Consider the following 9,380-nt stretch of genomic DNA (forward strand, 5'->3'; position numbering starts at 1 on the left):
TTCTGTATGTGTTCTATAGAATGTATGTGTAGCTTGGGAAAGTTTTCTAACCTTGGAAAGAGGTGAATACAAGTACAAAAGAGCTAAAAGAAGTAGCTGCTGAAGACTCAAGTAAAGACTGAAGTGAAGTGACAGTGGTGAGCTATGAAAGGACACTATAGTGGCTCTGGTGACTCTTCATATCAGACATACCTCTTGGGAGGGGTATCCACGGACCTAAGAAGGATTATTGAGAGTGATTATGAGAGATTGTAAGTGAGGATATGATGTACTATTTATGGAGAGAGAGAGAGAGAGTCAGAGATAGCCAATTCTACTGAAACAGAGTGATTGTATATGAGAGATTGAGAGAGAAGACTATGAAGATATTGAAGATGAATACTATGTGATGTATTTCCATTCAAAGATGGTGTATTCCTTTGCTTTCTTTGTTATATTGATGGATTTTGTGAAGATATTGAAGAATATGGTTGATTCTATCAAATCCGTGGGAGATCTACATGATGCTGCATGAAAATTTGTTGTGCCTGGTGTTCTTTTCTTCATTGTGATCATATAAAACCTAATAAAAAAGCTTGTTGATGTTACAAGATAGCTTTTCTTGCAAGAGAATTCCATTTTCCTTGGTGTTCCTCTTGGGGCTCCAACAACCACAAAGAAGTCAAACTCCAGTATAGCAGGAGTAATCATCTAGCTATGCGTCCCGTAGCGCAAGGCTTGTTCACAAGATAAAGCAAGGCTTGATGGTCAACAAAGAAGATAAAGGGAGTGGCCAACTAGTAATGCCTGAATTTCTTTACCGCAAATACCGTGGCCAACCCTTCCCTTTCCGTCGTGGAATAGTTCATCTCGGTCTCTGTGAGTTGCCTGCTGGCAAAGCTCATCGGGTAGTCTAAATTATGTTCGCCAGGCTGGCATAACACGGCTCCAATAGCAAACTTAGAGGTGTCTATGTGTACATGAAACATTATGTTCCAGTCTGGGGCTCGTAAGATTGGTGCACTAGTGAGAGCCTTTTTCAACTCCTCAATTGCGCGATGGCATTCCTCAGTCCATTCGAACACTATCAACAGCTTGTACAATGGTCTAGCAATTAGTGCGTCATTTAGTACAAAGCGTCGATAATATCCAGTGTGTCCTAAGAAGCACTAAACTCCCTTGTAGTTATCGGGTGGTGGCAAGTCAACAATGACTCTCACTTTAGAAAAGTCAGTGGCAATGTCGTTCTTTGACACTACGTGCCCTAAGATGCATCCGTGTTTCACCTAGAACTGGCACTTTAAGGGGTTAAAGGAGAGACGATATAAGCGGCAACGTGCAAAGACTGCTCGGAGTTTGTTTAAGTATTCAATCCAAGTCAAATGGACACACAGATCGTCGACAAAGACCTCTAACTCCCTGCGAAGCATGTCTTTAAAAATGGTGCACATGAGGCATTGGAAAGTGGCAGGGGCATTGGTCAACCCGAAGGGCATGACTATGTATGCAAAGACACCCCACTCAGTGGCAAAGGCAGCCTTGTGCCTGTTTGCAGGATGTACTTGCACCTGGTTGTACCCTGAGAAGCCATCCAAGAAACTGTAGGCTTCCTTGCTTGCCACCCTCTCAAGCATGTGCTCGGTATACGACAAGGGATAGTTGTCTCTCTTTCTAGCAGCGTTCACCTTCTTGTAATTGATGCACACTCGAATTTTTCCATTCTTCTTCATCACAGTGACTATGGGTGACACCCAGTCCATGTGCTCAATTTTGTAGATGAATCCAGCTCTCATCAGCTTGTCGATTTCCTCTTTGACAGCATGAGCGTGTTTTGGATTCATGGGGTACAGTCGCTGCTTGATCGGCATTGCATCCGATGTCATGGGTATGTTGTGAGTTACAACACTCGAATCTACCCCCCGTAGCTCTTCTAAGGACCAGGCAAATACGTCTATGTACTCCCGCAAGAGAGCGACAAGACTCAACTCTTCTTCACCAATCAAGTCATCGGCAATGAACACTGGTCGGGGTATCTCCCCTTCCAAGGCTAGGTTTACCTCCTTTACCTTGGTTGGTCCTTTGATTGGTTCACTCATCTGCCCTTGACGCTTGGCACCTAGTAGAACCACTACCCTATCCCCTTTTTTGAATTTAATGAAGCGTTTAGGGAGGTCCTACGGCCTTTCGCTGCTCTTCTGATCGTGCATCTCTGGGGTGCTTTGCCCTATCCTGCTGTGACCATCTGCGTCTCAGGTGGGCGGGTAAGTCCCCCTTGGTGCGTCTGGTCATGGGTGGCCTAGGGATCTCTGGGTCGCTATCCGAAGTAACTTCCGATTCAGAGTAAAACCCTCCATCTTCGCTAGAAGAGGTGGTCTCCCCTGGTGGCCGCAATTCGGATGGCGATTCAGTTCTAAGTATTAATGTCGTTCCTGATTGAGCTAGGCCTGCTTGCTCAAGGTCTATGGCCCCTACAAATTCCAACCACGCACGATCACATTTCATGCTCATGACTCCTTGCTCCAGTCTAAGGGCTTGCCTTTTTTGCGGCTTGGCGTCTGCTCATATCTGCTCAATTTATCCTCCTTCAGTGTCGTACTCTATGGTATCCACTTCACCCTCGCTCTCATCACTGAAGGATTGGCAGTCTTCGTATTCATCGCAGGAATCTTTGTCATTCGACTGTCCATCGTCTCCTAGGGCTGGGTATGCCCCGTGCCGTTGGTCTGGAACCAAGGCCCAGTTATACATGAGGTTCAACTCGTGTACCCTAGTCCATTGCCACTTAGGATCCTCTAAGAGATCCTGGAGCAGTTTGAGGTTGGCAGTTGGGTTGCCCGCTATCTGGTCCGCTAGGTATTCCAGTACCCCCTGGATTTCCCTTTGGTTGGATGGCACTTGGAAGGTAACAGGCTTAGGCCTTCCATGGAGGCTTACTGCCATCATGTAGACTGGTGTAGAGAGTGCTTTGTTTCTCTTGCCGATTGTTTTGATGGCCTGCTCATACGCCTCATGGTCCGAGAATGGTAGTCAATTGTAGCGAGAACGTGCATCCAATCCTACTCATCCTCTGGGCATGGGATATACTTAGTCAAGGACCCATAGAGCTTCCTGACTTGAATGTTCCCTTTGAGCATAGCAGAGATGGCGTCTAGGTCGACTGGTGAGGTCTTCCAAGTGTCCATCTCTATTCTTACGGCGTTAGTTCTATTGCCAAGGAAGATCAAGCCATTACCCCAATCTTCGATGACTCTAGCGTTGCGCATCCAGGGTCGGCCTAATAGGACATCGTAGTCCAGTCCCTTCATGACTATAAAGTCGACAGAGAACTGGACACCTGCTATCTTCACTGGCCAATTCTTCAAGACTCCAAATGGCTTCACTCTCATACCGTTTGCTAGCGTGACGTTAAACCTAGCAGCTTTGACAGGCGGGTTTCCCCAAGTCTGCAGCACTGCATGGTTAAGCACACTAACCCCGGCTCCCATGTCTACGATTCCCTTCCTCGTTGTGTCACCCAGGGCTAGAATCGGCAGGACAGCATGCATCTAGAGCCCTCCCAAAAGGCGTTGATGTGCAAGGATTTAGGCACGGAGTGCAGCGTTAGACTTGGCAATTGCGTTTCTGCATCCTGGTCTTGAGGGTCTGCCGTGACTTGCTCTTGTGATCCCTCGACCCATTGCTTAAGGTCTTGCCATAGGGCAGGGTGCTGCCTAAGTAGATCTCCCAAGCTAAGTGTTACAGGGGTGGTCACTAGAGTGGTCAAGAGATGGTTAGATACTTGTCCTTCCTTTAGCCCTAACTGTCCGGGCCAATGGTTGCGGCGGCTGATCCGCAGCTTTGTTGCATCTAGACTTGGTCTCAGAGGCACTGCTTGTGGCCTAGTGGCTTTGGCCGACTTAGGTTGAGATGGTGACATTGGCGTGCTCATGCTGGAGAGATCATCGATCTCGTCCTCTATGATGGGTTCAGCGTCTTTGAAATGCTGTTGAGCCTCCCTCACCCACTCCCTCACCTTTTCTATGGCCTCTAATTGTCGCTTTGGATGAGGGTATTCCCCTATCTTAGCGCTTCCCTTTTCAGCTGTCTTAGGGCTGAAGTCGCTGCCTTCGCGTCTGAGACTTTCTTCCCAGTAGGTAAAGACGTAGAACTCTTGGTCTTCAATGCGACCTTAGCTTCCGATCTCTTTTTTTTCCACCTGCGGCTTTTCTTTCCTATTAAGGTAGGATCAATATTGCTAGGTCCTGGCAGAGAGATGCCAGCCTGCTTTCTTTGGGCTCGGGTCATAACTCGCAAGGGAATAGGTGTGGCCTCCCCATCGGGCTTTTTGACACCAAACAGCCCCAATGGAACGGATGGCAAATTAGCTGAGCTAGAGGATGGCTTCCACCTTGGGCATTCTATGAAAAGATGGGTGATTCCGCACTCTACGCACCTTTGGTCAGCTTTGTTCCTATTTTGCTGCTCTCTTTTAGGGCAACGTGATGAGACATGACCGGGGTGTCCACAAGTCCAACAAGTGACTGGATCCTATGGCTGCCCTCCTAGGCCTCTACCCCGTCCTTGTCCTAATGCCATCACCGAAACGGGTCGATAATCCATGAGGACTGTGTTTCCCTCATCGTCATGTGAGACGTAAGGGTATATGTAGGTCTCTTCATCATTCGGCTCCTCCACGTAGTGTACTAGAGCGTCGCTCGATGGGTGGGTCACATAAGAACCAGGCGGTCTAGGAATGCCTATAGGATTTATGTCCATTCTAGGGACGGCTGGTTTCATATTGTTAGGTGCGGGTAGAGCCAATGGGGCTCCCCTTCTGAAGAGTGGCTGCGGCCTGTTAGCTAGATAAGGCTGGTCGTAGGGCTGCGAGTATGGAAGTCTTTGTGGTAGTCTGCAATGTGAGACATCGTGGCCAAACCTACCGCAGTTAGTGCAAGGTCTTGACCTAGGGTCTTGACACTCGGCTGGTAAGTGGTTTCCGCCACAGTACACACACTGGATGTGTGGGCGCATTAGTCGTCTCAACATGTCTTGTATCTTGGCTAATTCCATCTTGACCTCAGCCAAGCCTTGGTCTGTCTCGGTGGCCTTCCCCTTATCTTGGGCTGATGGGTTTGACTGCTCACTAGAGGCTGACGTTCTCTCTAAGCTTCGTAGGTTAGTCTCTTCTAGAGTTGAGCTCCTACAGCTTCGCTCTTTCAGCTGGTCATTGACTTTGATGGCTTCCTCAAAAACTCTAGCCACTACGTCCCGCTATAAGCTTGAATTGTCTGCCAATGCCTTATATAACTCCTCGTCTCTAATTCCGTTGATGAATACAGTTGAAACTGCTCTGTCAGTTGGTCACTCGCCTAGAGGGATTCTCTTGAAGAGACTCCTCACATGGGTCACATAGTCACGGATGTCCTCCTTCTCTTTCTGCATGACATTCATCAAGCATACTAGTAGGTTATCGGAGTATCCGGGCTCGGTGAACCTCTTGACGAAGAGATCCTTGAGATTATTGAAGTTGGCTCGCTCCACATCATCCAGGTTTGTGTACCACATCCTACCCTTGTCGCCTTAGCAAAGCCCGAATGCTTGCGAACGTTGAGTCTGGTCATTGAGGCCGTTGGATTCGTAGACTTGCTCAAATTGCTCGACAAAGTTGTATGGGTCGTCATGCGGCTGGTACTTGTCGAGTTGCTTGGCAACAATTGGTGTTTTGGCCTGGCTCTTTGAGCCCTGGTTTGCCCCTAATCCTGCAAGTAGAGACGTAGCTAGTGCGGTGGCACTCTGCTCAACTACGGTGTTATCAAGTAGCCGTTTCATGAGGAGCTTGCTCAGCGTCAGGTCTCCCTCTAGTGCTGTCTCATGGTCCGTTCGGTTCTGGCCAACCAAGTTCAGCACTCGCTGCACCTCATGAAGCTCCATGCTTTGCCTTTGGCTCCTAGCCTATTGATCCCTATTATAATCAGCTATGCCTTGCAAAACCTTGCGGGCTAGCCTTCTCTCCTCCTCTAGGCCTGCAATGATTGCCTCTGCTGTCCTACCACGGTGCTCGTACCGGGCGTGCGCGTCGTAACTGCTCACCATCTGATGTATAGTATCTGAAAATACACTCAAATTGAGCTCCTCATTAGACCAATGGTCTGAGCTTTCTTCCGTCATGGTCGAATTCTTGCGCCCCGCTGTGCTGACAATTAGGTTAAATGGTCATGATAGATCCTCGTCATTGGCGCTCCTTGCTTGGTTCTACCCTGCGCTTTGCGTGTTTGTCTATGTCTTGGGTCTTCTCCTATGGGTGGGTTCCTTGAGCGATTTATCTGAGTGGGTTCCTTTGATTATTGAATACAATTCTCAATTTGTGGTCACTCGGTGAGTGTGTCGTTCCTTGTGCACTTGTGCCCAATTAGGCTTTCAGCTTTCCTAAGTGTACTTCAAGTGCGGAAATTCAATGTGAGTGCCGCAAGCAATTTCCTGGCATCCTACTCACTCTCGCTCCTTCTGGGCCTGATAGGCTTGTAGGTCCAATTCTGGCCGTTTAGTAAGGGTTTAGGGTTTCCTTGCACGCTGCCTCATTTGCTTTCAGTCGATCAGGTTTTACGGTTCAGTAGCTCGCATCCGAGTCCTTGGGTCCCTCAACTATTTACTGCTAACTGTTAAGTGGCTGTGGACTATAATGTCCCTTATCGCGTGTGCCAAAATCAAGTTTTGAGCATCGAAGGGTTTCGACAAGTTGCGCTAATGCGTATTTGCCGGGTTGGGTCGAATTTTTGACAGATTTGACAAAAAGTTGCACTCGGACCAACTGGTCCGAATTACAGGGTCCGAGGGGGTCACTCGGACGGGCCAAATAGCAGGTTCAGATAGGGTAACTCGAACGGGCCGAACGGCTCTTAGCCGAGGGCCGAATCCCAGGTGTGGCCAAGTTCTGAATTTGGGACTCGGATGGGTCATTCGGACGGGCCGAGTGGCGCAGGGCCGAATGTGCCACGTGGTCAAAAAGTTCTGGCTCGGACGGTCCGAGTAGGTTGACTCGGATTGTTTGACTTGGACGGTCCGAGTAGGTTGACTCAGATGGTTTGACTCGGACGGTCCGAGTGCCAACTAGGGTTCTTGGCTGAGTGGCCGAATGGCGAGGGGCCAAGGGCCGATTTTGGGACTTGGCCCAGAAGCGGCCACTCGGGCGGGCCGAACGCGGTGCGATGGAGACAACGTGATGTCAATTTCGATCGATTCTTGGGATTTACACAATCATACCAAGTACAACCCTCTAGATCCTATCTAGGGGGATTGAGGAAGGGATTTATATACCTGAACAGTCGGTGAGTGCGTCAGTGCTGCGATCGAATCGTACGGGCTAGGGCTCTCTAGCTCTCTCTCTCTCTCTCTCACTGAAATGGCACAAATGAGCTCTCTTTTTGGCCTCCTGGCTCTTATATGCCTTCCCAGCTATGGCGTTGACGCCCCCAATCACTCTCTTGTCAATCTTAGGCCTCATTAGCGAGCATTTTGCGCATTTTGCATGATTTTTTCCCTATTTTTCCCTATTTTGAAACAGTGAACCCTACCCTTTTCCAGTTCGATTTCCTAACTCTAACCTATCCTAAATGCAACAAGAATCAAAGGCAACAAATTGAAATAGATCCTCCATGCTTTCCAATCATCAAACAACCAAAATATCCCAAAATACTTGTTTTGAAGATTAAAAGCACCCAACTTCCTACCTATCTCAAGCTCCGTTTCGGGGATGAATACCCTACTTCGATGCTCGATGTGAGGCGTGAAGGTGCTCAAGCTTGAATCCATGGTCCCGGCAACATAACCAAAATGTGGGAGCTTTCACTCAACCGCCAAGACCCACAAACCGCTTATTGTTTCAAGCGTTCCAAGCGAGCTCTAATGGCTATCTCTCACCTAGCCGACGCACCGTCGATCCTACGAGTGTAGTGAGCTTACCTTGATGCCCAATCGAGTACCCTTCTCTCTCTTGCACTCCGATAGCTCCACGATTCTTGATGCTAGCTCAAGCATCCTCAAGCCTCCTCCATCTCCAAGCTCCATCCTCCATAGCCGCGCGCGCTGTCGAAGGGTTTTCGAAGCAAAGTCGCATCTACAGAAGACCTTGATAAATTTCAAGATAGAAGATCAATCTAGCGAGATCAGATTCAATTTGAAAGCTCAATTGCAGATAATATGAGACATACAATCAACTACATCTGATTAAGAGCAACTTCAATAAACGTCTTGACAAAGACACAGTCTCATATCAATGAATTTTTCATGTAGTCTGAATCCCTATGAAGCTTCTCTTGGAACTCTTTAAATCATTGACTCAACAAATCCTGTGGAACAATAAGCAGCCTTGATAGCAGAAAGAGAAAGCACATCTTCAATTGTGAGACCAAACTTTGTAGTCAAAGGCACTGAATTTGTCTTGAAACTCCACCTTGGACATCAAATTTAAAGCCTGCTTGGACTTCTCCCTATGATTGTCCTTGTTTCTCGAGTACTTTGTAAGAGATTGGCAGTTAAAAATCCTTTCACAAACACTTTGTTCAATGGAATCACAGCAACCCCCAGCGAATCATCTGCTGTAAAGGTGTCTCTGTCAAACAGTTTAACATAAATTTCACTGAATGGAAGCTATGCTGAATCACCAACAAGCTCAAAACATTCTGCTCCACTCCTAAAAAACTGGAACTAGCCCTACAGGTTCAGTGGCCTTGGTTGCTGAGAATACTCCAACTTGTAGCTTTTGTGGAAGCAACTGAAAGATGTCATAAATCTAATCCTTGAAACCTCGAGACAGCATCACATCGGCTTCATCCAGAACAAACATTTTGATGTAATCTGGACGAAGAGAACTACGTCGAAGCATGTCATACACGCGGCCAGGAGTACCAACAACAACATGTACTCCACTCTGAAGAATCCGAATGTCCTCTCTAACACTTGTACCACCAACACACGCATGAACTTTCACCTGCAAGTAGTTCCCCAGAGCTCACATAACTTTTTCAATCTGCTGTGCAAGTTCTCGGGTAGGTGCCAGAACAAGCGCCTGACACTCAAACAAACTATAGTCAAGCTGCTGTAGGATCCCAGAGCAAAATGTGGCAGTCTTCCCAGTTCCAGACTGTGCCTGTTGAATAACGTCGAAGCCCTTGGCAAAGGGCACTATTCCTCTCTGTTGTATAGCAGCTGGCTTCTCGAAACCATACGCATAGATGCCTCTCAGAAGATTTTCATGTAGTCCCATTTCATCAAAATTCTCACACACCTCATTCCAAGTTGAGCTTATTTCTTCCCCGTCTGCAGTTAGGCTAACCAATTAAATAAAAGTTCGTGTGTTCAGTATGTTGTACTTGCTCCATCTTGGCATCGTAAACGCGAGCATCGTATCCTTCCGAACTCGCCAT

General features: G+C 47.7%; 1 pseudogene; it reads right to left on the reverse strand.

Moving 5' to 3' along the window:
* Positions 1-8,421: 8,421 nt before the first annotated feature.
* Positions 8,422-9,380, reverse strand: LOC148021894 (eukaryotic initiation factor 4A-13-like; annotated as a pseudogene).

The sequence above is a fragment of the Lygodium microphyllum genome, chromosome 17, assembly GCF_053477565.2.
Source record: "Lygodium microphyllum isolate KBCC chromosome 17, Lygodium_microphyllum_v1.1.10, whole genome shotgun sequence".
Classification (NCBI taxonomy): domain Eukaryota; kingdom Viridiplantae; phylum Streptophyta; class Polypodiopsida; order Schizaeales; family Lygodiaceae; genus Lygodium; species Lygodium microphyllum.